Genomic DNA, 24,911 nt, shown 5'->3' on the forward strand with positions numbered 1-24,911 from the left:
TATCACAGTGTGTCAGAAGATGACACTTTTCTACACAAAACCCTCCAGTGGCTTCCAACTCACTCAGATTAAGGGCCTCATTTGGCCTGTCACCCCTACTTCTTCTCTGACTTCCCCATTCTGCCACTCTGGCTTCTTGGTTGCTCCCAGAGCACTCAGGCATATTCCTGCCTCAGGGCTTTTGTACTTGCTGTGCTTTCTGCTTCAAAAGTTGTCTGCCCAGATATCTTGTTTCCCAACCTCCTTCAGACCTTTGCTCAAATACCTCCGGAGGTTTTCTTTGATCACCTACTTAAAAGAACACCCCTCAAACTCCTTATGTCCCATCCCTGCCTAATATTTCTCCATAGCATTTCTTTCTTTCTTTCTTTCTTTTTTTAAACATTTTTACAGGTGTATAAATGCTTTACAACGTTGTTTTAGTTTCTGCTGTATAACAAAGTGAGTCAGCTGTACGTATACATATATCCCCATATCCCCTCCCTCTTGCATCTCCCTCCCACCCTCCCTATCCCACCCCTCTAGGTGGTCACAAAGCACGGAGCTGATCTCCCTGTGCTACTCCATAGCATTTCTAATCATATTGCAGGCACATATTTTCTTTAGCATCTGTCTCTCCCACCTGGAAGGTAAGCTCCATGAGGGCTAGGATTTTTACGTTTTTGTTCTCTGCTGTGTCCCCAACCCCTAGAAGAATGCCTAGCATGCAAAAAGCACTCAATCGATATTGGTTGAATAAATGATTGCCCCACACCCCAGTTGTTAGAACAGGTCCAGGTGACCTGCTGGGCAGAACTTCCCCGCTCCTACTCTTCTATCTCCCTGTCCTTCCCCAGTTTTTACTTAGGAGCCACCTGTCTTGCACTTGTTATAGGTGGAAGGCTGGTGAATGCTGAGTTACTCGCAGCAGGTGCATTCCTGCTGCCGTCATCAAGTAGAGCAGTGGTGGTAGAGCAGGAAGTGTGAAGTTTGCATCCTCTGATTGCCATGGTTGCAAAAGAGAACCCGAAACTAGGTAAACTTGATTTTGGTTGTTTTCGGATGCCATTCATCGAGAATGGAGGGAGGAAGATACTTCCTCCAAAGGAGAATTTGGTGAGGCTCCAGCAGGATGCTGCTGCGGTAGGAAAAGCTCCACACCCGCCACACCCGCTCAGACTGCGGTTCACCTCAAGTTTCAGCCACACCAACCACAGGGCTCTGAAACTGCCAAGAGAGCCTCTAACCAAGAATTTGATTCCTCCTCCTGGATTTAAAGTTCAGAAAGCAGATCCTTGACTTTACCACCCAAGCATGCAAGAGGCGTGGAAGGCGGAGAAATGCGGAGGTTGAGATGGCAATACCAGCTTGGCAATGTGCGAGGTCTCTGATGGAGGGCAGCCTGCAGACGCGGGGCCGGGCCGGCCGGGGTCCGAGGTCTGGGCTCTGGGAAGGACGGCGAAACACGAGGCAGAGCCAAGCGCCACCGCCATACCCGGGGTGGTAGGGGAACGGATTCCCAACCTGCTCTCCCATTTCCCGGAGAGTTGGGGAAATTTCTTTTTGCTGTAGAAGTGTCCAATTAAAGAGTCCTCATTTTTAGGGGGAAAATTGCCAGTGAATTGTGACACGTACACCTATACTCGCAGGGTGCGTGCCGCGTGGAGCTGTCTTTCTCCACTCAGCAGAACTCAAGAAATGAGCCTTTTGGCCGGACCGTAAACGTGGTGTGCGTGTGTGTGTGTGTGTTCGTGAAGGGGTGTAGTTCCAGCGACAGGCGAGTCCCCAGGGGCGAGGTGTCCTCCATTCCGCGGGGTTTAAGTTTCGGTGGAAATTTTCCCTCAGAGGCTCCGCCTCCTTCACCTTGGCAACGGGCGCCGGGGTGGCCGCGCAGCCGAGCCCGCCCCCCCGCGCACCTGGCGGCCGCCCCTCCGGGTGAAGGGGCGGGGCTGGCGGCGAGGGCAGGGGCGGGGCGGGACGCGAGCTCCCCTGGGCCGGCCAGGCAGGTTGGGCCCCGCCTCGGCTCGGACCCCGCCCGCGCTCCCCCGAAGGCGCGGGTTGGGGGGCGGGGGAGCCCAGGAGCGGCGCGGCTCTGCCACCGGCTGACGCACCGTCGGAAAGTTGCGCTCGGACCTTCTCCCACCTCGTACTTTCTTCCCGGGGCGCCTCTGTAGAGTTGGAGCTGGGGGGGGAGGACCCGGGCCGAGGCGTGAGCAGAGCGGACTGTCCCGGTCTCGGCGAGGAGCCCGCTCCCCCTTACTCGCGGTGCCCAGCGCGGTGGTGGCACAAACTTTCTGGACTGTCCCCGGACAGTCCTGGCGAGTCCCGCTCCGGGCCGGGAGGAGGAGGCGCGACCGCTGACAGGTACGTGGCGTGCGGATCTGAGATTTGCGCTTGAGGGATTCTTTTATTTTAGGGGTTGTGGGAAGGCGGAGAGCAGAAGTATCCCTTGCCTGCGTTCTCCGACTGGGCGGGAGGAGCAGGAATTGTGAGGGGGGGGCCCCCCGCTGGGAATATCCCAAACAAGATCGCCGTGTCGGGCCGAGGCACGGCGGGGAGGAGGGGGCTCCCAGAGCTGCTGGACCGGGCGTTACTCGGTGACTGATCCCGGGGGAGAAAGAGCCAACTTGTTTTGACGGAGAAGGATGGCACCTGGGCTCTCCACCCTTTTCTTGGTTCTTGGGGCCAGAGAGCCGGATCCTACCGGAGGAACAGGCAAAGGCGAAGAGATCTGGGGCTCAGTTTTCCTCTCCCAACCTCCTCGCTTTCACACAAGAGGCAGAGGCGGTGCCACTCTAAGGATTGCAGCGCTTTCCTGGTGTTAGGATTTACTTTTTGGGTGGCTCTTGCTCAGTTTCGTCAAGTTGTCTAATGAAACTGCGTTCAAGTCGTGGTTGTTATTGATGGTGATGCTGGTATGTGTGTGCGTGCGTGCGTGCGTGTGTGTGTGTCCTGCTCCGACCTTAACAAAGGTCCCTTGTTAATGCCACTTCTGGTAGGGAGTGGAACTAACTGCTGCCCTATCTCAAGCCCAGCCAGAGAGAGGTGTTGGTGGCAGCGGTAGCCTTGTTTGCTTGGGACTTTGGGAATCACGTGGGCCGTTCTGATGAATTAGCCCAGCTCTGTCCCACCCACTTGGATCCATCCATTCTTAATAGACCCGGTTTATGTTAATCCCAGACTCCTAATTTATTCGGGTTTAGTAAGAATGGATGGATCCAAGTGGGTGAGACAGAGCTGGACTAATACACACTGTTATCTGTAAAATAGATATTCAACAAGGACTGTATAGCACAGGGAACTCTACTCAATATTCTGTAATAACCTAAATGGGAAAAGAATCTGAAAAAGAATAGATGTATGCATTTGTATAAATGAATAACACTGTTGTACACCCGAAACTAACAACGTTGTAAATCAACTATACTCCAATATAAAAAAAAAAAAAAAAATAGACCCGCTTCCACCATTCAGCAGGTGCTGCAGCCTTAGGCATCCCAGGGTGGGGAGTATTCCCGTGGAAGGAAGGAGCCCAAAACAGAGGAGAGACAGCCCTGGGGAGGAGTAGTAAACAATGCACACCATTTGTTGCTTCCCTGTAGATTGGGCCCACTCCCTGCCTTCTCTGGCAGGGCCCTACTATCACATTCATCTCATTAGAAAGTCAGCTGCTCTCTGCTAATAGCCACAGCAGCCCTGATGAAATTATGTAGGTCATTGAAAAATAATTCCTGCTTAATCACCTTTATCCTGTTGATTAGCGAGAGAAAAGATTTCCTCTCCTTAATGTACCATGCCTGGTCAGCAGGGTCACCTGCCTGACCTCAAGTTCACTTGTACACCTGGCACTAGACAGGATGTTTTCCCTGAAACTGCCCAAACGTAGCGTACCACAGGCCAAGACCACATCTGGAGAAGTTTAGTGGTCTTCTCTGGACAGAAATTGAGCAGGAGATTCAGTCCATAAATTTACTTTTTAGTGCAGCATATTTGTTGGCTTTAGATAACTTTTCAGATAAGTAAAGGCTGGTTTCTTTTAGTTCCAGTTAACCCCTTTCTGCACAGCTCATAGAATTGTTTCCATGCTTGTCTTGAAATAAATTAAGTTTGGGGTCCCATTTGTCATTTGACCTGTAGCTTTAGGAACAGGATTAAACTGTGTGGGGCATGTGGAAAAGACAAGAGAAACCGAGTATCACTGAACTAGATTCAGAGAGAGATTTAGAGTGGTCTCATAATCTAGACCCGTCTCCCCAGCTAGCTTCCTACTTGCCTCTAAATAGAGACACTATGGTTGTATCACTTTCAATGTAGGCCTTTGAAGACCAGAAATGAGAGGACTGTTTTACCGTAGTGTCGGTGATGCATTGCTGGACGGTTCTTCATGATAACTTCCAAATTTGGTCCAAAACACTTTCTCTGCAAAGTTCTTTCTATTGTAATAGGAAGCCAATAGATTATGTCTGCAAATCAAAAAGCAGATGTACAAATTATGTTGAAATATAGAGGTACATATTAGAAGAAGCCTGAGGAGTGACTTTTGAAATTATGTTCTTGTATTACTTTTTTTTTTTTTGTATTACTTTTATTTTTATTTATTTTTAAAAAAATATTTACTTATTTGGCTGCATCAGGTCTTGGTTGCAGCATGTGAGATTTTTCGTTGCAGCACGCGGGCTTCTCTCTAGTTGTGGCACATGTGCTCTAGAGTGCGCGGGCTCAGTAGTTGTGGTGCGTGGGCTTAGTTGCTCTGCAGCATGTGGGATCTCAAACCCGGGTCCCCTGCGTTGGAAGGTGGATTCTTAACCACTGGACCACCAGGGAAGTCCCCTTGTATTACTTTTATAAAGAAAATTTGATAAGGAAGCTCTCTCTCTCTGCAAATATAAAACAATTGCTTTCTCTGATTCCTGCTGAGATGCTCGATCTTTGTTCTGTGTGCATTTGTCTCATAGGGCAATACGTAGACCCTTTGAAGAACTGGACCCTCAGATTCTGGCCTTGGAACACGATTTACATCTATTTCACTTTTACTCTCAGTGACTTCTGACTCTTAGCTTTTATTTATTTATTTATTTTAAAAAATTTATTTATTTAATTTATTTATTTTTGGCTGCGTTGGGTCTTTTTTGCTGCACGGGCTCAGTAGTTGTGGCATGCGGGCTCAGTAGTTGTGGCTCGTGGGCTCTAGAGCGCAGGCTCAGTAGTTGTGGTGCGTGGGCTTAGTTACGCCACAGCATGTGGGATCTCAAACCCGGATCCCCTGTGTTGGAAGGTGGATTCTTAACCGCTGGACCACCAGGGAAGTCCCCTTGTATTACTTTTATAAAGAAAATATGATAAGGAAGCTCTCTCTCTCTGCAAATATAAAACAACTGCTTTCTCTGATCCCTGCTGAGATGCTCGATCTTTGTTCTGTGTGCATTTGTCTCATAGGGCAATACATAGACCCTTTGAAGAGCTGGACCCTCAGATTCTGGCCTTGGAACACGATTTACATCTATTTCACTCTTACTCCCAGTGACTTCTGACTCTTAGTTTTTATTTATTTATTTTTAAAAATTTATTTATTTAATTTATTTTTGGCTGCGTTGGGTCTTTTTTGCTGCACAGGCTCAGTAGTTGTGGCGCATGGGCTTAGTTGCTCCACAGCATGTGGGATCTTCCCAGACCAGGGCTCGAACCCAGGTCCCCTGTATTGGCAGGCGGATTCTTAACCACTGCACCACCAGGGAAGCCCCTGACTCTTAGTTTTTAGTCTACATAGGAGAACAGTGCTCAAGAGTGACTAATAACTTCAGGTACTTCATTTATAGGGATCTCTTAGCGAAGACAGTAACGGAAAGTAACATTTTTATAGTGCTTTATGAGTAACAAAGTGCTTTCACAGGTACCGTATTTGTGCTTTGTGATTTAACCATTTTGTAGTTGCTGTATTATATTCAGCTTACAAAGGAGGAAAGTAGATGAGATGCAGAGAAAATAAGGAACTTTTAGGTGCATACTTTGTTCCTGTATGTGGTGGACTCAGACCCAAATGCAGGACTTTTCTGATTTAGAGGCCAGGCTTTTAATTTTTTCTCTGCTACATTTTGTGCAGTGTGTAGATGTGCAGTGTTTAGAATGGGACCTTATTTCTCATTAATCAAAATGAGTGCTCACTGGGGACAGGACTATATAGAAACACGTACTTATACATGTGTGTACATGCATATAATCTTTATATCCTTTGCGTCTCAACAGTGTAGCTGCACCCCAGGAGGTGGGACAGGTGATAAATGCCCCAATAGTTGCCATAAGGAACTTTTGGTAGGGTCTAAAATTGAGAAAAATCAGAAAATAGTAATCTAAATGTGTGATTTACAAATATGAAAGTAATTACTAGAAGAAACATCTAAAAGAATTGAAGGGGCTTCTTTTGGAGAGTGGAACTCAAGGGTGAGGAGGAGTCAGGCAGGCGTCTGCTGTTTTGGGCCATGTACCTTATAACCTTATACCTTATATTTTATGCTATGTACGTGTGTGTGTATATATATGTATATGTATGTATATATATATTTAAGATATCCTTTGGCAAGGAAAGAGTAAAGCTTTGTTTTCAGAATTTTAGAGCCGAAAGGGACCACAGAGATTGTTTATTCTCCGTCCTTTGATTTTACAGGTGAGGAAATTGTGGTAGAGGAGTTTAATTGTTTTGCCAAGGTCACATGACTGTGGAGACACCCCTCTCCCAGCACAGGTTCACACCCTTCCCCAGGCAGGTGGAAATTTCCCCCATGCTTGTGATTCCTCAGTTGCCTTTCCAGGCACTGCTCTCTTGTCCTTTCCATCTAGTTTTTACAATGTTTGAATAGGTTACAGGGCTGCGGATTCAAAAGTAGGTAGCTGTCTCTAATTCCTCATATTTCCATTACGAAAATGCTTCAAATAGTTTCAGAGTCTGCAGAATCCTTTTTATTTTTGGTTAATTCTGAAATAACTTAGAGAAACCTTTGCAGTTTGTTTGCAACTGTTCAGGAACTGACAGTGTTGAATTTGATAAATACTGGAGTTTGGCCTAAACTTTTATCCCTAGAAGCTATTACTAACGGGAGACGGTAAGGGGCCCTTCCAATGTCTATGTGTGTTGCTCGGTTTTGAAATTCTGAGAATAAGGAAACAACTGTCTTCCAAAAGAGAGGTAGAGGCAGATAATATTGTAGAGCTATAATAGAAAAGTTTTTAACACCCTAAGATTTCCCTTTTCTTTATACATAAAGTTTTGTCCTACTTCCCCTCCAATTATATCACTAACTTAAAATAAAACTTTATTTTTTCTGATTATACACACAGTACATATTATTCAACATTCAAACATCATAGAAATATGTAATCTTGAAAGATAAAGTGTGCTGTGATCTTGTATTCTAGAGAAACTTCCCCCAAATTTCCCTGTATTAAAATATATTTATTATTGTGATCGTTAATAACAAGTGGGATGATATAAAACAACTTTCAACTTCGTTTTTATTTTTAACTTAATAGGTGTTTAAAATGTTCCCATGACCCTACATACAGATCATACTGTATAGTATTGCATGACAGGTTATTTAAAAAGTTTCCTATTGTTGGAAATTTGGGTTGTTTCCCATTTTTCTATAGTAAGACTAGTGCTTTAGAGAACACCCTTTAAAGTCTGTCTTTGTACACTTGTGTAGGAAAGGTTTGTGAAAGAGTCAGAGGTATGAAAATGCTAAATTCCTGTAATTTACACTTCTTCTAATAGTGTCCCTACATTTTAAATTATATTAATAGTTTTTTGTTTTGAATGTATTGGACTGAAGGTAGAAATTATTATTACATGACCTGACTGTGAAACACAAGGTTGTAGTAACAGAAGGCGCTGAGCTTTTAGGTAAGGCTTACCTCATTTCTTCACATGTCAGGTTCTTTTTGGTTTTAATGTTTTCCCCAAGAGAACATAGTAATTGATAACAGCTATAAAAATACTCTGCAGTTGTCGGATGAGCTGCTAATTATTTTTTATGGAGCATAGTTTAAAAAAATTTTTTTTTAAGAACATTATTCTAGGACATGCTATTAAGGAGTTCAGAGAATCCACCAGGTTTTGCAGAATGCACAGTGAGTGTATTTTAGCTCCTCTTCTTGTATGAAAATTTACCTCTGTTGAAATATTGGTCATGGGTCAATTTTAAGATCTTTAGGCCTATAGAAAGTCCCAAGAACTGATTTCACTCATCTGTGTGTGGCAAATGTGAAATATGATACTTTGGCTAAATTTCACGACCCAGGCTCATTGAAGGAGGAACATTTCAGAAATTCCTGTGGCAAAGTTTTTATTGACCATCTTAGAGAGTTGATTAATATTTTCATCGAGTCCAAGCTTTGTTCATAACCATTCAGTTAGAAGATTATGTTGCATTCCTCAAGATGAGTATCTTCTGTTTTGTTTGTGTTCATGGAACTTGTACTTGGAGTTCATTCATGATTTTCTTTGTAATATATCAGAATAAGTATAAAAGTATCTTAACAAATATAAATATCTGTACAATATGAACATATACACACCCTATGTGTATATATACATAACATATATATACAAGTGTGTATTTATGCATAAGTGATATAAGCTATACTGTAAAAATATGATCATCAGGACTTCCCTGGTGGTTGAGTGGTTAAGACTCTGCCCTTCCACTGCAGGGGGCATGGGTTTGGTCCCTGGTCGGGGAACTAAGATCCTGCATGCCACATGGTGCAGCCAAAAAAAAAAAAAAAAAAAAAAGATCATCTTTAGCATGAATACTTTGTGCATCCTCAAAATGAAGATGATGCTGCCCATATTTATTGTATTAGGAAAAATGTTTCTTGATATTTTTTGTATGAAAAATTCTTTTGTAAAAAAAGAATTTCTTAGGATACAAGAGAAACTTCATTGTTTGTATATAGTTCCTTTGATTTTTTTTTTCGTGGGAAGATGCAACATACCTTATGTATTAGTCTTGGTTACTGCCTGTTCTCTAACATTGTCACTTTTTTGGTAAGTTGAATATTTAAAATCTCTCCTGTTTGTGTATATTGCAGACCGTTTACACTTTGGCTTATTTTAAGCAAGATGCAGTAATTTAAATGCTTATGAAAAATGTGACAATAGGACTTTCATCAACCTTGATTTGCTTCAGGAAATACCAGATAACCTGCTATTTACCTGAGTTGTATTAGAAACTTAATGGTTAATGCTAATCTCTTATCAGCTTGATGAAGTTTGACCTTCTCTCAATTTCCTCCTTGTTCTTCTCCACTGGGTTCCTGTTGAAGACATTGTGTGTCTGATTTGGAAAGTGGACCCTACAGTTGCTCTTGATGAATCAGCGTGTAAGTTGTGTTTAGGTGTCTGCAGGCTGGTTGTGTTGCCGCCTGCCTTTTTTCCCTCTAAAGTAATCCCACCTCTTGATCATGTTTTAGGATTAGTTTGCCACCTAGGAGTGGTCATTCCTCCCCAGTGAATCACAAAAGCGAGTCGGTCTGATGAGGCTTCCTGACTGAAGACTGACGGATTCAACCTGCTGTCCTGCGGGCTTCTGTCAGGATGGGCACGCCAGAAGCAGACTCTCAACTTGGCTCCCTTCCCTATGTGGGTAATCCCTAAATCCGCGTCCTCATTGCTGACCTTTGGAATCCTCGGCTGGCTTCTCCAGTCCTGCTGCATAGGGTCTCCATTTCGACCCTGACATCAGATTAAACTGTAGGGTCACACGAGTAGCTCCTCTTAATCACCTAGCAGAGTACCTTATTTTCAATAGAATCCTGTACGTGTTTGTCGTTGATGGTCTGCCTCTTGTTATCACATGGGCAATTATAATATTTTTTTACCGTGTTTTTGTTTCTGGTTTTTCTTTCTGTAATCCGTTTTCATGCCACAATCAGTTTGACTTTATAAAGTATAGCTTTGCTCATGTCTCTGATCATGGTCCTTGTTGCCTACTGGGTAATGACTCAGTTCAAGCTGTGATGGTTAAATTTAGGTACCCACGTGACTGGGCCACAGGGTGCCCAGAGATTTGGTTAAACATTATTCTGGGTGCGTCTGTGAGGGTGTTTCTGGATGAGATTAACACTGGAATTGGTAGACTGAGTAAAGCAGATGGCCTTTCCATTGTCGGTGGGCGTCATTCAATCCATTGAAGACCTGAATTGAACAGAAAGGCTAAGTAAGGGAGAATTCGCTCACCTTGCCTGTTTTTGAGCTAGGGCATCCATCTTCTGTGCCTTTGGCCTCAAACTTGGACTTGAACTATATTATCAGCTGTCCTACTTCTCTGGCTTGCCGAGTGCAGACCTTGGGACTTCTCAGCCTTCATAATTGCATGAGCCAATTCCTTATAATAAACCTTTCTATCTGTCTCTCTCTATATATACACACACACATCTCCTTTATATATACGTCTCCTGTTGGTTCTCTGTCTCTGGAGATCCCTGAGTAATACTCAAGGCATCTATGATCTGGTGCCCTGTTTAGATCCTCTGCTCTGGCTGCCGTGCTGATCTGTTCCTCATTCCTGAGCACACCTGCCTATTCCTTTTTCGCCATCTTGCTGGGACCAGTCCTTCCTCTTTCCAATTATTTCAGTGATGTGAATTCTTCAAAGCCCAATTCAGAGCCTGTGTCCTCCTTTAAGCCTTTCTTGGCTATCTTTTCCCATAGCAATTTCCTGGCATCTGAATCTCTGTACTGAAATTTTAGGAATTTAGTCACTTGATGCTTTCTAGTGTTATCTTTTGTGTAATTATTCTTCTTCCCAATTATATTATAAACTCCATTAGGACTCGGATCAAGCTCTACACTCCAAATCCTCCACTGTTCTTGGTTTTGCTTCACATTGTAGGTGGCCACTGAGTGTTTACTGCTTTTGGCATGGACATATATACACTACCAAACATAAAATAGCTAGCTAGTGGGAAGCAACCACGTAGCACAGGGAGATCAGCTCGGTGCTTTGTGACCACCTAGAGGGGTGGGATAGGGAGGGTGGGAGGGAGGGAGATGCAAGAAGGAAGAGATATGGGAACATACGTATATGTATAACTGATTCACTTTGTTATAAAGCAGAAACTAACACACCATTGTAAAGCAATTATACTCCAATAAAGACGTTAAAAGAAAAAAAAAGGCACTAAGCTCTACCAAGGAAGGAAAGGCAAGTGTAGGGCGTGTGTGCTCAGTCCTCCATCTTGAACTCATGGAAGAAATGTCTAGTTCATTGCCCACAGGACCCAGAACTCTTTATCAATGCAGGGCTCCAGAAGGACTCTGCCAGCTGTTTGGGGTTGTTACTAGAAATGAAACTTATATATCATCCTCGACCTAGAGCCAACTATTCCTAAGAAAAAATTGTCATATTTAAAGTCCTGTTGAATTAGCCCTTTCCTGAGGTACTGCTTTGCACCTATTTTTGCTCTCATCTGCTTTGCTCTTGTCTCTTATAATTCCCTTTGCTCTGACTCTGGCTAAGTTGTTTCATATCTTCCTCTGTAAATATGTTACCTAGCCTGTTGGTGTCAATAATTTTGAACAAGGGTGAAGAAGACGAAGTATGGAAAATGAGCTGTATGTTCCTAGGCAATTAGGATTTGTCAAATTTTATGCACGTTTCATTCAAGCTCTGTTTGATTTTCCTCATTTCTCCTGCAATTGAATGTAGTTTTTTAAAAAAAGTTATTTTATTTATTTATCTTTGGTTGCGTTGGGTCTTCGTTGCTGCACGCGGGCTTTCTCTAGTTGCAGCCAGCAGGGCTACCCTTCATTGTGGTGCGCAGGCTTCTCATTGCGGTGGCTTCTCTTGTTGCGGAGCATGGGCTCTAGGCGCACAGGTTTCAGTAGTTGTGGCTCGAGGGCTCAGTAGTTGTGGCTCGCAGGCTCTAAAGCGCAGGCTCAGTAGCTGTGGCGCCCGGGCTTAGTTGCTCCAGGGCATGTGGGATCTTCCTGGACCAGGGATCAAACCCATGTCCCCTGCATTGGCAGGCAGATTCTTAACCACTGCGCCACCAGGGAAGCCCCTTGAATGTAGTTTTTGAGGAACATCATTGGAAATCTGACTCATTATGCTCTTTGGCACGCCTTTTAATCTGAGAGTATTGCAGACCCTCTGCACTTTCCATCCCCCTTCCCCTGCTCTCCTGCACTTATCTTCTAACATATTACAATTTACTTATTTATTATGCGTATTGTTTATCAGCTGTCTCCCCGAATAAGAACATAAAACTCCACGAAGGGCAGGGATCTTGGCTGAATTAGTTTTGACTGTCTTTGGCTCTGTGTCCCAAGACGTAGACCAGTGCCTGCCTTCCAGTAAGTGTGTGTTGAACTGAGTGGGCGTTTGCTAACTTGAAACTTTCCACCACCACATCCCCTTTTTTGCCTAGGCTTTCTGTTGAATCCTCTGGGCTCTCTCTTTCTTTTTTCCTCCTTCTATTTGGACCTAGTTAGTTCTTTCAAACCCTACGCCTACCTATTCCCCAGGTCTTTGCCTTTGTAACAGCCACATCACTAGCAGGGGTAATTTAGAGTCACAAAGCACTATCACAGATACGGTCTCATCTGAAGTATTTTTGAGTCTGTGATGGCAGTGAATTCTTTAGGGCCTGTCTTTCACCAGAGTATGCAAGTTAGCAAAGTCTCGTCCCATGAGGGGATGCAGCCATTCTTCAGTGTGTGCTAGGCATACCCTCCCCTTGGCTGTGCTGTTGCCAAATTATAAATAAGGAGCATGCCTCTTTGATAGCAGCTTCTGGCCTTCTAGGAACAATCATTTTATTTCCCAGAAGAATGTATGTATGGTATAAGGCCCTCAAGTAAAGTGGTAAAAATGAGAAAGGAAAAAAAGAGAAACAGACAACCACCAACACATTTATGGGACACTTTTCAATAGAAAGTACTTGGCTAGATACTGAAAAACTATTATTGCCTCAAAGTTAATTTGATAGCGGGAATTCCATGTTGATGTGTCCAGCAGGAATTGGAGACGCAAGCATGGAATTGAAAACCTTGGCCTGAAGGATGCAGATCATGTAGAGTTGAGAGCCGGTGGCTTTTAGGTTCTCCACCAGAAAATTGCTGTTCCTGTCCTCCTGGCCCCTGTCGTTGCTAAGCTAAGAAGACGGAGCCATTTTCTTCCTCAAGGGCTTCTGTTCTTGCCTCCAAGCCATGGGAGTGCTCAATAACATTAGTGTCTAATGATGACACAGGAATATTCCTGTGAGCAATTGCAGAGCTGAAGGCGTGTTACACGTTGACAGGTGCTCACAAATCTCCTTTTGCTGTTTTGAAATATCACTGCCAGGGGAGTTGTATACATCTTGTTCTGGCAGAGTGGTCTTAAATAAATATTCATTCCTTTTACCTATTACTTTAAGAGAAATGCCAGCGTTTCATCTTCAGACTGCCAGTAACAATGTTGGAGAAATTGTATTATAACTTTTTCAAGATACTTATTTTCATATAGCACATTTATTTATACATTCATATATTAATGTTATTCTTAATGATGAAGGGACCTGCACTTTGAGGTTAGTGGAAAATCAGGGGTTAAATGGAGGTCTTTGATCAATTACAGTCTCTGGTAAATTAATTAAAAGTTTCTATCATTGTTGGAGGCAACATGGGTGAGGTGGGAAGAGGATGAACTTTGGATGCAAATCTGGTTCAAATCCCTGCTTAACTATTTAATAAATGTGTATCTTTGCACCAGTTACTTTCCTATGATGAACCTCAGCTTCTTTATCTTTAAGTGGAAATAATAATGCCCATCCCAGGAGGTTTCTGTGAGGGTTAAATAAGATAACTCATGTGAAGTGCTTACCATGGAAGTAATAATCAATACATGGTAATTGTTATTTATTACTGAAGCTCTATTAGCACTATTCTAGGGATTGTTTGGGGGTCTTTCAAAAGGTATGTAAGATATATGTCTGCAAGGCCACAAAAGATGGTGACAGATATGTATTTGACACACAAAAAAATCAGGACAGCATGTGATGAAGTGTTATTTGTATAGAAAGTAAGTGCAAGAAACCAGGAAGGTAGAGGTCACTGTAGTCATAGGCTTCAAGAATCATGGTGGGGGTCATATTAGGATTCCTTTGGTTGTAAATTTTAGAAATTTAAACTGTACGGAAAGGGAATTTATTGGTTCATATGGTCAAAGGTATGGGAGAAGTGAAGGCGGCCTTGGAAACCAAAACTGAAAACTCCTCTACCACCAAGACTCTCTGTGTCTTATCCCTACTTCTCTCTGGGTCAGTTTCCTCCACGTGGCTGGGGGCATGACTGCCAGAAAGGCAAGGATCACCCAGAAGGAGGGCCTGACTTTCTTTTAGTCTACATCTCAAAATCCCAGGAATGCCTCTGGTCGACTTTGCATGGGTGACACCCTTTTCCCTGTGGCCAGGGGCACAAATTATTTGGTAACTGGCAGCCCCATCTAGAAATACATATCCATAGTTAGGACGGGGAGAAGGAACAGTCTCCTGACAGAAGGATTGTGTCATTCATAGAAAAAAGGAGGGTGCTGGATGGAGGAGCAGGAGGCGTGTTTACCTTTGAGGGGGAAGAGGACAGCTTGACCTGGTTGCAGGGTTAGAGGCAGGTGTGCAGAGCACTGAACCAAAGGTACAGAGCCCAGAATGAGAAGATGGGTTGTATTAGTGAAACAGGATCAGACAGACTCAGGGTGAGTGGTTTGAAGGGGTTGGTTGAGGAGTTTGGACTGATCTGATGGGCATAAATCCTAAGAATCAACATCAAATTGACATAGACATGTTGGATCCTGGCTTTTATTCTTTAAAAATAGGTTTCATATTCTTTTGTTTCACTTTCATCTATGTATGCATATTACATAGGTGTGTGTGTTTGTTGGACTGTGATGTAAAATGTACTTTTTAGATCAAAAAAGTTTGCAGGCCATTGTAGTTCAATTATACCGGCAGATAAAAGCACAAATAAATCTCAAAAAAAACAGGTTTCATATTGTAGGCTGAGTATTTGAATTGGTAACTTGAGGACTAAGTTGAGTACACTGGAGAAGTTACATTCACTGAGTACAGACAAGGTAGTCTTTGTAGTCAAGAGGCGGATGTCCGTCCTGGCACTACCTTAAAAATTAGATGTTGTCAAGCATTTATCTTACTTTTCCTGTTTAAAAAAAAAAACAAACAAAAACCCTGTATTTTAGAGTAACCAAACAGATTGTTGGAACAAAAATCTTATTTTTAGAAGAATTCCAGCTAGTAAATACAGAAGGAATGATATAAAGAAAATAGTATCATTTCGTTACCCCTAATGAAATAACAGATCTAGGGAATGATCATCTGTGACTGTGAAAACTATTAGGTCAAAGGCTGATTGGGAACTTTATAATTGATGGATCAGGCCGATAACCCCAGAACCCACTGATCAGTCTTAACATTACAAAAAGAGAAAGAAGTGAATACGTGCCCCCTAATTTGATGCAATAGGGAACATATAGAACCATCTCTGAAGTTGCTTGCCAAAACGCTGAATGTGATTCTGATCAAGACTTTAGATCTGACTACTAGTTTATAAGAAGCATAGGAAAAAGAGGACCTTGTCAAAAAATACCATGGAGATGTGATCAGCCAAGTCCAGAATGCAGAAATTTCTGTAGGTCAAGTTATTCAGTTTGTTCAGTAAATAAATGGCAAGAAAAACAAGGAAGAGGAACTATTATTTTTTCCCCCAAAGTCAGTGTCAGATAAGTGTTTTTATTTATTGTATTTTTATTTATTATTTTTTTAAAAGTGGCATTGAGACTTAAGAGACATAACTATGTTTGGATCTTGGTTTGGCTAAATGAACATAAAGTTATAAATTATAAATATAAAATTATGAGACAATTTGGGAAATTTAAACTCTGGATATTAGACAAATTAAAGGACTCTTAAAAAAAGGGAATGATAATTATATTATTATTAAAAAAGTCTATTTCTTAAAGATACATACTGAAAATTTTTTCAGATTATGTGATATTGTGTTAGTTTCGTATGACTGCAGTAACAAATTAACACAGACTGGGTGGATTAAACAACAGAACTTTATTCTCTCTTAGTTCTGGAGGCTAGAAGTCTAAAATCAAGGTGTAGGCAAGCCCATGCTCCCTCTGAGATGCTAGGGGAGAATTCTTACCTCTTCCAGGTTTGGAAGCTGTCCTTGGCTTGTGGCTGCATCTCTCTGCACCGTCTCGTGGCCTTCTCCTCTTGGTATGTCTGTGTCTCATCTCCCTCTGCCTGTCTCCTATAAAGATTCATGTGATTGCATTTAGGGCTTACTTGGATAATCCAAGATAAATTCCTCCTTAAGATCCAAAGTTACAGTCACAGTTGTTTGCCATGTAAAGTAATAGTCACAGCTTCTGGGGATTAGGAAGTGATATATTTTTGCAGACCATTTTTTCTGCTTATTTCAGATATGATATATGAAGTTTGCTTTAAAAGAATCCAGCAGAGGAAAGGAGTGGGAATGGGAGATTATGAATAACTATACATTGTTAATTCTTGAGCCGAGTGATGGCAGTTCATCATACTACTCTCTCAACTTTGTATGTACTGAAAATTTACATAATAAAAAGTGAAAAACAGAAAAGGTAAACCAAAATGCCTCAGTAATCAGGTCCTCTCAGAATCTGGAACATACCATATTAAGCCCTGATAAATACAAACCTCCATTTTTTCTGTTCATAAAAATTAGATATGAGACATCTAACATCCTTGTTAATCCTTCAAGCTTTTGCTGCCTTTTCAGACATACTTCTTGGTGCTTCTCAAGAAAAGTAAAGGGTGAATGACTATCCCTTCACTTGGAATTCAGAAGTCGTAAGACCTGAGACTTAGATAAGAACCCCTTTTGCTCTTCCTCACTGAAATACTGGTGAGTGTGTGAAGGGGCATGGTCCACTTAGGAAACTCATGGGCCAAGTGACATCATGACGTCTTTGTCAAGCAGATGAAATCATGAAAGGGTCAACATCTTTACTATAGGGCCCATCTTTCAACTGTGTGTGTGTGGTTTTGTTTGTTTTTGTTTTTTTAAAAAATTTTATTTATTTATTTTTGGCCACGTTGGGTCTTCGTTGCTGCGCACGGGCTTTCTCTAGTTGCGGCGAGCGGGGACTACTCTTAATTGCGGTGCACGGGTTTCTCGTGTGGTGGCTTCTCTTGCTGCAGAGCACGGGCTCTAGGCGTACAGGCTTCAGTAGTTGTGGCACGCAGGCTCAGTAGTTGTGGCTTGTGGGCTCTAGAGTGCAGGCTCAGTAGTTGTGGTGCACAGGCTTAGTTGCTTCGCGGCATGTGGGACCTTCCCGGACCAGGACTTGAACCCGTGTCGCCTGCATTGGCAGGTGGATTCTTTTTTTTTTTTTTTTTTAAGGATTTTCTTATTTATTTATTTATTTATTTATTTATTTTTGGCTGTGTTGGGTCTTCGGTTCGTGCGAGGGCTTTCTCCAGTTGTGGCAAGCGGGGGCCACTCTTCATCGCGGTGCGGGGACCGCTCTTCATCGCGGTGCGCGGGCCTTTCTCTATCGCGGCCCCTCCCGTCGCGGGGCACAGGCTCCAGACGCGCAGGCTCAGCAATTGTGGCTCACGGGCCCAGCTGCTCCGTGGCATGTGGGATCTTCCCAGACCAGGGCTCGAACCCGTGTCCCCTGCATTAGCAGGCAGATTCTCAACCACTGCGCCACCAGGGAAGCCCCGGCAGGTGGATTCTTTTTTTTTTTTTTTTTTTTTTTTAAATATTTATTTATTTATTTATTTATTTATGGCTGTGTTGGGTCTTCGTTTCTGTGCGAGGGCTTTCTCTAGTTGTGGCAAGCGGGGGCCACTCTTCATCGCGGTGCGCGGGCCTCTCACTATCGTGGCCTCTCTTGTTGCGGAGCACAGGCTCCAGATGCGCAGGCTCAGTAATTGTGGCTCACGGGCCTAGTTGCTCCGTGGCATGTGGGATCCTCCCAGACCAGGGCTCGAACCCGTGTCCCCTGCATTGGCAGGCGGATTCTCAACCACTGCGCCACCAGGGAAGCCCCGGCAGGTGGATTCTTAACCACTGTGCCACTAGGGAAGTCCCCAGAATTTTTATTTCTTAAAATACCACTATATGCCCAATTCAGGCTTAAGTGTATGTGTTACAGAGGATAATGACTGTCAAGACAGTGTTTTAGGCAATTCAAGTTACTTCACGTATACTTTAGTTGCTTAATCATTTTTTTAAAGGAAGGAAAACAAATTCATATGCAGAGTCTCCGATCAAATAATGCCTGGGTTGTGACTTAAGTCGCCAAGAGCAGCATGTTTAAATATGCATTTAGCCTTTAGAAGTCAGTTTATTAACATGCCGTGGTTTTCTTTCCTCAGTGGTTTTCATGCTGAATTTGTTTCTTTCCAAGTTAAAACCTGCATTTTGAAGGGGTGGTATAGACTCTAGTTGCACAGTCTCAAAATTAGACTTTTTAGCTCTTAGAATTAGAATTTAGCTGGTACATTTGTTGTTGATATGAGACTGCTAAAACCCAGTTTCCTCCTTTATGTTTGTTCTGAGTGTGGTACAAATTGGCCTGTATACATCAGACACAAGAACATGTGGCCAATTCAGTACAAAATTCAACTTTTTGTGGTATATGTGTATTCATAGAGTTTATAAGGCTGACTACCTTTTGAACTTCTTACTACATTGCTATGACATGGTAACCCAGGCCTACTGGAGAGCTGTATCTTTTGGAGGGTGTGGACAACAAGTGGCATATCATAGTAATATAGGTGTAAAAGTGACTTTTCCATGTGGGTGAAGTCATTGGTGGAAGAATAGTTTTAAATCCTTGCAAGTCTCTTGGGCATTCTAGTTGCTTACTAAATGGTTTATTATAAAACTTGATGGTGATTATTAAATCTCTCAGCCATTCCCTCCTTTTAGAGTTGTAAAATCACCTGATTTATGTACCTTATAATAAAGGAGAAATGATGTATGGAAATAATCGAGATAATGGTTTACATTTCACTTGATATAGTATCATGATAATCTGTTCTGCATTTTTTAGTGTGTTTTTGTGCAAGGAAGAAATATTTACTCAGTAATAAGATATAGGTTCTTTTATTACCTAGGTATAGCTCAGTTTTTCAGGAACACACATTTTTACATAAAATGAGATACTTCTTAAGTTTTGTTTTTCTCTTTGCTACTTTTTCTTCTTTATCTAAAAGAAGATAAAATTGATGCAGAACTCTGAAAAAGAACTCTGACATTTGCATGACGTTTTTTGGTTTGCAAATAATTAACAAATAAGGAATTCTTAGGCAAAACCAAAGCATTTTCTTTGAGTAAATAATGAATATAGAATACCATCCAAACCTTTAGTGCTTTTACATCCTTAGTGTCTCTCAAATCCATTCATTTCTCTCATCTGTGTTAGCTCCACCCTCTCTTCTAGATTTTTACAATAGATTCTTTTTTAAAAAAAATAAATTTAGGGCTTCCCTGGTGGCACAGTGGTTGAGAATCTGCCTGCCAGTGCAGGGCACACGGGTTCGGGCCCTGGTCTGGGAGGATCCCACATGCCACGGAGCACCTGGGCCCATGGGCCACGATTGCTGAGCCTGCGCGTCTGGAGCCTGTGCTCCACAACAAGAGAGGCCGTGATAGTGGGAGGCCTGCGCACCGCGATGAAGGGTGGCCCCCGCTTGCCGCAGCTGGAGAAAGCCCTCGCGCAGAAACGAAGACCCAACGCAGCCAAAAATAAATAAATAAATAAATTAAAAAAAATAAATAAATTTATTTATTTATTTTTGGTTGCGTTGGGTCTTTGTTGCTGTGTGCGGGCTCTCTTTAGTTGCAGCGAACGGGGGCTACTCTTCGTTGTGGTGTGCAGGCTTCTCATTGCAGTGGCTTCTCTTGTTGTGGAGCATGGGCTCTAGGCATGGGCTTCAGTAGTTGTGGCTCACGGGCTCAGTAGTTGTGGCTTGTGGGTTCTAGAGCGCAGGCTCAGTAGTTGTGGCGCATGGGATTAGTTGCTCCGTGGCATGTGGGATATTCTTGGACCAGGGCTCGAACCTGTGTCCCCTGCATTGGCAGGAGATTCTTAACCACTGTGCCACCAGGGAAGTCCCCTCTTTTATTTCTTTCTTTTTTTTGCCACATGGTGCAGCATGTGGGATCCTAGCTCCCTGACTAGAGATTGAACCCATGCCTCCTGCATTGGGAGCACGAAGTCTTAACCACTGGACCGCCAGGGAGGTCCCTCTTTCACTTCTTAATGTACCCATAGTCTTTTAAAAAGCCACAGAGCCTTTGCACATGCTGTTCACAATACTTGGAACATCATTCTCCTCCACCCCCACCGTCTCCATACCTCTCCCCACGCAGTCCCCTTTGTTTTTATTAGTTAACTCCTATTTATCTTCAGCTCAAACTAATACATTTCCTCAGGGAAGCCTCTTTACACTAGCTGGGTCTCACTATTATATGCTTGTTGAAATAACTTTCTAGGCCCCAGATGCAGCCGCTTCTGCCCAGGGTGCCACCTCAGCAAACTGACACTTAGATGATTCTGGTGTCCCTGAAACCCCTCTGCTTGACCAGGAACGCAGTGAGCATAGCTAGTCAGCCAGTCTGCAAGGGCCAGGCGAGCTCTGGGCCTTCTCACTCCAGACAAGGGTGACTGTGCGGCCCTAGTTGATCACCGATGTTTTCTATTTTTCTCTTCCTTGTTCTATTAATTAATTAATTTATGCATGCTGCATTGGGTCTTAGCGCGGCGTGCGGGATCAGTTGCGGCATGTGGGATCTAGTTCCCTGACCAGGGATTGAACCCGGTTCCCCTACGTTGGGACCTTGGAGTCCCAGCCACTGGACCACCAGGGAAGTCTCTCTCTTCCTTGTTCTTTATTCTTTATCCTATGAAGGCTTCCAGCTGTCCACCCCATTTTGCAGTTCTCCACAAGGAGATTGTCCGTTTCATAAGTGTTAAATAAAGTTTGTTTGTATCACCTCATTGTCTTCTTTAATCATCTCTTAATAGGTTTTTGCATCACCATATGTCTTTTTTTCCCACTGGACTGACTTATGGGTTATAATTTGTGTGCTTATGTAAATCGTCTTCACGAGGACAGGTAGTGGGCCTGCTCACCATCATCTTGCTAGGATTTAACACAGTACTTGGCACGTATTAGGTGCACCATAAATATTTGTTGAATGAATGAATAATGTGGAAAAGTGGAATCAGATATAGCTGCTACCTTATTAAGTGCACGTACAATGCCAATACCAAAGACATCCTAAAAAGCGAAAGGTGCCCTTCAAAGAGGTCATCTAGGGAGGCTGCCTGCTTATTCCATAGCTGCTGCTCTTAGAAAGGGAGTTTGGAATAGTTTTAAAGAATTGTCTTTGGAAGTATTAGTTTACAAGCCGCATAAGGAAAGCACTTGTTCTTTTGATTAAAATTAAAATCCAGCTTGATGATTCCCTTTATTTTCTCAATGTATTTCCGACTTACAGATATCAAATTCCACTTTCAAAGACCCAAATTTGTCACAGTTGAAGATTTCAAAAGAATGTAATATACGTGAAGGCAGCCTTAAAAGATTTGTTCCTAAGATGTCTTGAGCATTGGCGGGCATTTTTGTAACGAGCATGTAGTCTTTGAAGGGGCTAATACTCCTGTGGATGTGTGGGCTCCGCTGTTTCTGTGAAAATCTTTGATGAAGTCGCTCTTCATGCCGTAGGATGTCTCACTTTTGCTTCTGGCCATGAGGCAGAGGGATGCATTTTACTCTCAAGTCATTCATTTCATCTTGGTGCTTCCCATCCTCCATGGGCAAAATACATTTTGCAAAATTTGTGGATTTTTTTTTTTTTTAACCAGGAAGGAATGTAATAGGGAATTGAATTAACTATTATCAAGTGTTTTAAATTCCTTAGGTGTTGCGTTCTGTGTTTAGGAAAAGTCCCTGTTAGTGTGAAAGATCACAGAACTGGGACCACAGTCTTACACTGAAAAGTATCAGGGATTCTTGCCAAGTTCTGCTATTCAAGATTATTTATTCAGTATTTTTGTTGATTTTTTTTTTTTTTTAGCCACTATCGCTTAACCTCTTTTGTGGTAGGTATTGCCCCTTTACCTCCTGATTTTGGAAGGAAGTTGCTTTGCCTACTCCCTCTCTCCAACACCTTAAATCAGCATGGATTTTAAGTGGGAGTAACTGAATTTAAAATAACACATCTGGGCTTCCCTGGTGGCGCAGTGGTGAAGAATCTGCGTACTACTGCAGGGGACACGGGTTTGAACCCTCGGCCGGGAAGATCCCACATGCCGTGGAACAACTAAGCCCGTTCACCACAGCTACTGAGCCTGTGCTCTAGAGCCCGTGAGCCACAACTACTGAAGCCCGCGTGCCTAGAGCCCGTGCTCTGCAACGAGAAGCCACCGCAATGAGAAGCCTGTGCACCATAACAATGAGTAGCCCCTGCTCACCACAACTAGAGAAAGCCTGTGTGTAGCAATGAAGACCCAATGCAGCCAAAAATAAATAAATAAATAAATAAATTTAAAAAATAAAATAGCACAGCTACGCCTGTGCCTTTTAATCTCTGGGAACGCTTTTGGTGGTACTGAACCAATAACTGCCGCTATTGAAGATTATCTTCAAGCGGGACATTTGTCACAGCTCCATTCAGGTCACCATTAGCACTGTGCTTTTCGCTTGTTGACTCTTGAGAAAATGCATTCAGACACTCAACATGGCGTAGGCGCTCTCAGAATAGTGGACAGCTCTGTCAGCTCACAAGGTGGCCAGCCTTAGCTATGCGGCCAACAAAAGTTCTATTGACCTTTTATTCTCAAGTGTTCTTGTTTTCACCTGAGCAACAGAGATTTGGCTTTCAGTTGCTTTTTGTTTGGTTTACTACTTGACAGTAAAGGCTTACATTTTCATATTGCTTCCGTGCTGACAGTATTTACTTATGCAGAAAAGATTTTTGTGCCTCCTTATGCAAATACTTTCTGTGCCAGGCAATAATATCAAGATTTGTGAGAGAATGATCTTTTGAATTCCGTCTTTTAAAGATTGGTTCTATGCTAATTATCTTCCTTGGCAGGTCACTGCTTTTTATTAAATAAGGCTCTTAGAAAAAGACCTCTTAATGTTTGTGCAGAGGACTCACTGTGTTCTCCGCCCATCTGCGTGAATCTCAGTGAATCCTGTCTGTGACTGAGTCATAACCTCATACCTGATCAGTGACATTCATCTGTGTGAGTCCTGGCTGAGCACTCCCTACGTCCCGGCGGAATTGTCCTCCAGAGGGATTTGAATGCATTTTGATTGAGATGCACTTACATTAGCATTAAGCCCTTTATTATTATTTTAAAAAATAAATCGTCCCATCTTAAGCCAGGGTCATGTCACTGTGTAATGTATTTGATGGGTCTAGTTCTTGTACCCATCACTTATCTGACTGTTGTGCTGTTTCCTGTGTGGGAAAGAGAATTGCCCTTCCGTGTGAGGTAGTGCCACCTTGGGCCACTATGTTGCTGTGACTCCAGAAAGTCTTAGGAATGATGGCAGTCATGTGCTCAAGTCACCTGTGCTTTCTGGATGAGTGCTGAAGGGCGGTAAGGTCATGAAAAGTTAATGGAGAATTAATGCCTTGTAAACATAATCCACTACTATTTTAAATAATGACCCACTCAAGTTCAGGCGACATATATAAAATAGTCTAACATGAGTTAGAACGATTTAAGGCTGGTAAAGAAGGGGTAATAAAGGATTTAGGACTGGCTGTTCATTTAGCTGTGAAGTAGATAGACTGCTCTGCCTGAGAGGTCCTCCTAATCTTCTTCTAAGGAGGAAGCTGAAGGGAGGTTAAATAAGTGTGCTCAAAGTCACATACCTGAGCAGTGCCAGAGCTGGGACCCGAACCCAGACCTCTCTGACAGCACCGCTGGTAATCTTCACTCTGCAGTACTGCCTTCCCCCTGGGAGGGAGGCATCCTGTGTCATAAGAAATAATACAGATTCCTCTTTATTGACGAGATGAGACAAATTCAGATTTAGAAGATAAAAGCTCGAGTAAGGTATTAATTTATTGAACTACCTGTTCAATATAATAGAAATCTATCAAGGACCTCCTATGTATAAAGCACTACGCTAAGTACCAGAGTAGGATATCAAGATCACTAACTGTCAGAGCTCGTAAAATATGTATAAAAATAACTTTTATACAAGACAGAATTCATTCAGCAGACTTTTTTTTTTTTTGGCACTATGGTGTACCAGGACTGGGCTAGACAATGAGAATCATGCATCAATTTATCAATTCATCCTACGCTTTTGATCACCTAGTATGTGCCAGGTACTGTTTTAGATGCTGGGAAAATAGTGGAGATCAAAGCAAGCAAAGTCTGTGTTCTCACTGAGTGTGCATTCTCGTGGGAGAGACACAATAAATAAACAAGAAAAGACCCGTTCTGCAGGGAATTAAGCTAGGATGGTGTGCAGAGAGCTGACTACGTTAGATTGCAGAGATAAATAAGATTTGATCCTTGCCCTGGAGGAGGTAGACGTGTAAACAGCGAACTACAGTAGAATCAACATGTGCAGTGATTCACATATGAACAAAGTGCTGTGGAGGGAACCCTGAGGGGTGACGGTGAGCCGTGTGCTGCCAGGACCGGGTGTGTGTTTAGGATGGCGATAGTGGAGCGGTCTCATGCGTAGGCTAGACAGCGAGAGGCTGACCGTAGGATGTGGTCATTCCTCTGAGATTACAGCCCTAGACAAGTGCAGGGGGGAGGCGGCAGGAGGAAGTGGTACTTCTCACAGAGAGGATTATGGAAGGCTTCCTGAATGAGGTGGCATTTAAACTTGATCTTTAA

At 42.9% G+C, this 24,911-nt stretch overlaps 1 protein-coding gene across 2 annotated transcripts in view; it reads left to right on the plus strand.

Moving 5' to 3' along the window:
- Window positions 1-2,003: 2,003 nt before the first annotated feature.
- The window catches only part of FHIP1A (FHF complex subunit HOOK interacting protein 1A), a 264,239-nt gene continuing 241,331 nt past the window's right edge, over window positions 2,004-24,911 (plus strand). For both annotated transcript variants that reach the window (XM_007189411.2, XM_007189412.2), the window contains exon 1: window positions 2,004-2,343. The gene's annotated coding sequence lies outside the window, so the exon portion shown is untranslated. The remainder of the gene's footprint in view (window positions 2,344-24,911) is intronic.

The sequence above is a fragment of the Balaenoptera acutorostrata genome, chromosome 5, assembly GCF_949987535.1.
Source record: "Balaenoptera acutorostrata chromosome 5, mBalAcu1.1, whole genome shotgun sequence".
Taxonomy (NCBI): Eukaryota; Metazoa; Chordata; class Mammalia; order Artiodactyla; family Balaenopteridae; genus Balaenoptera; species Balaenoptera acutorostrata.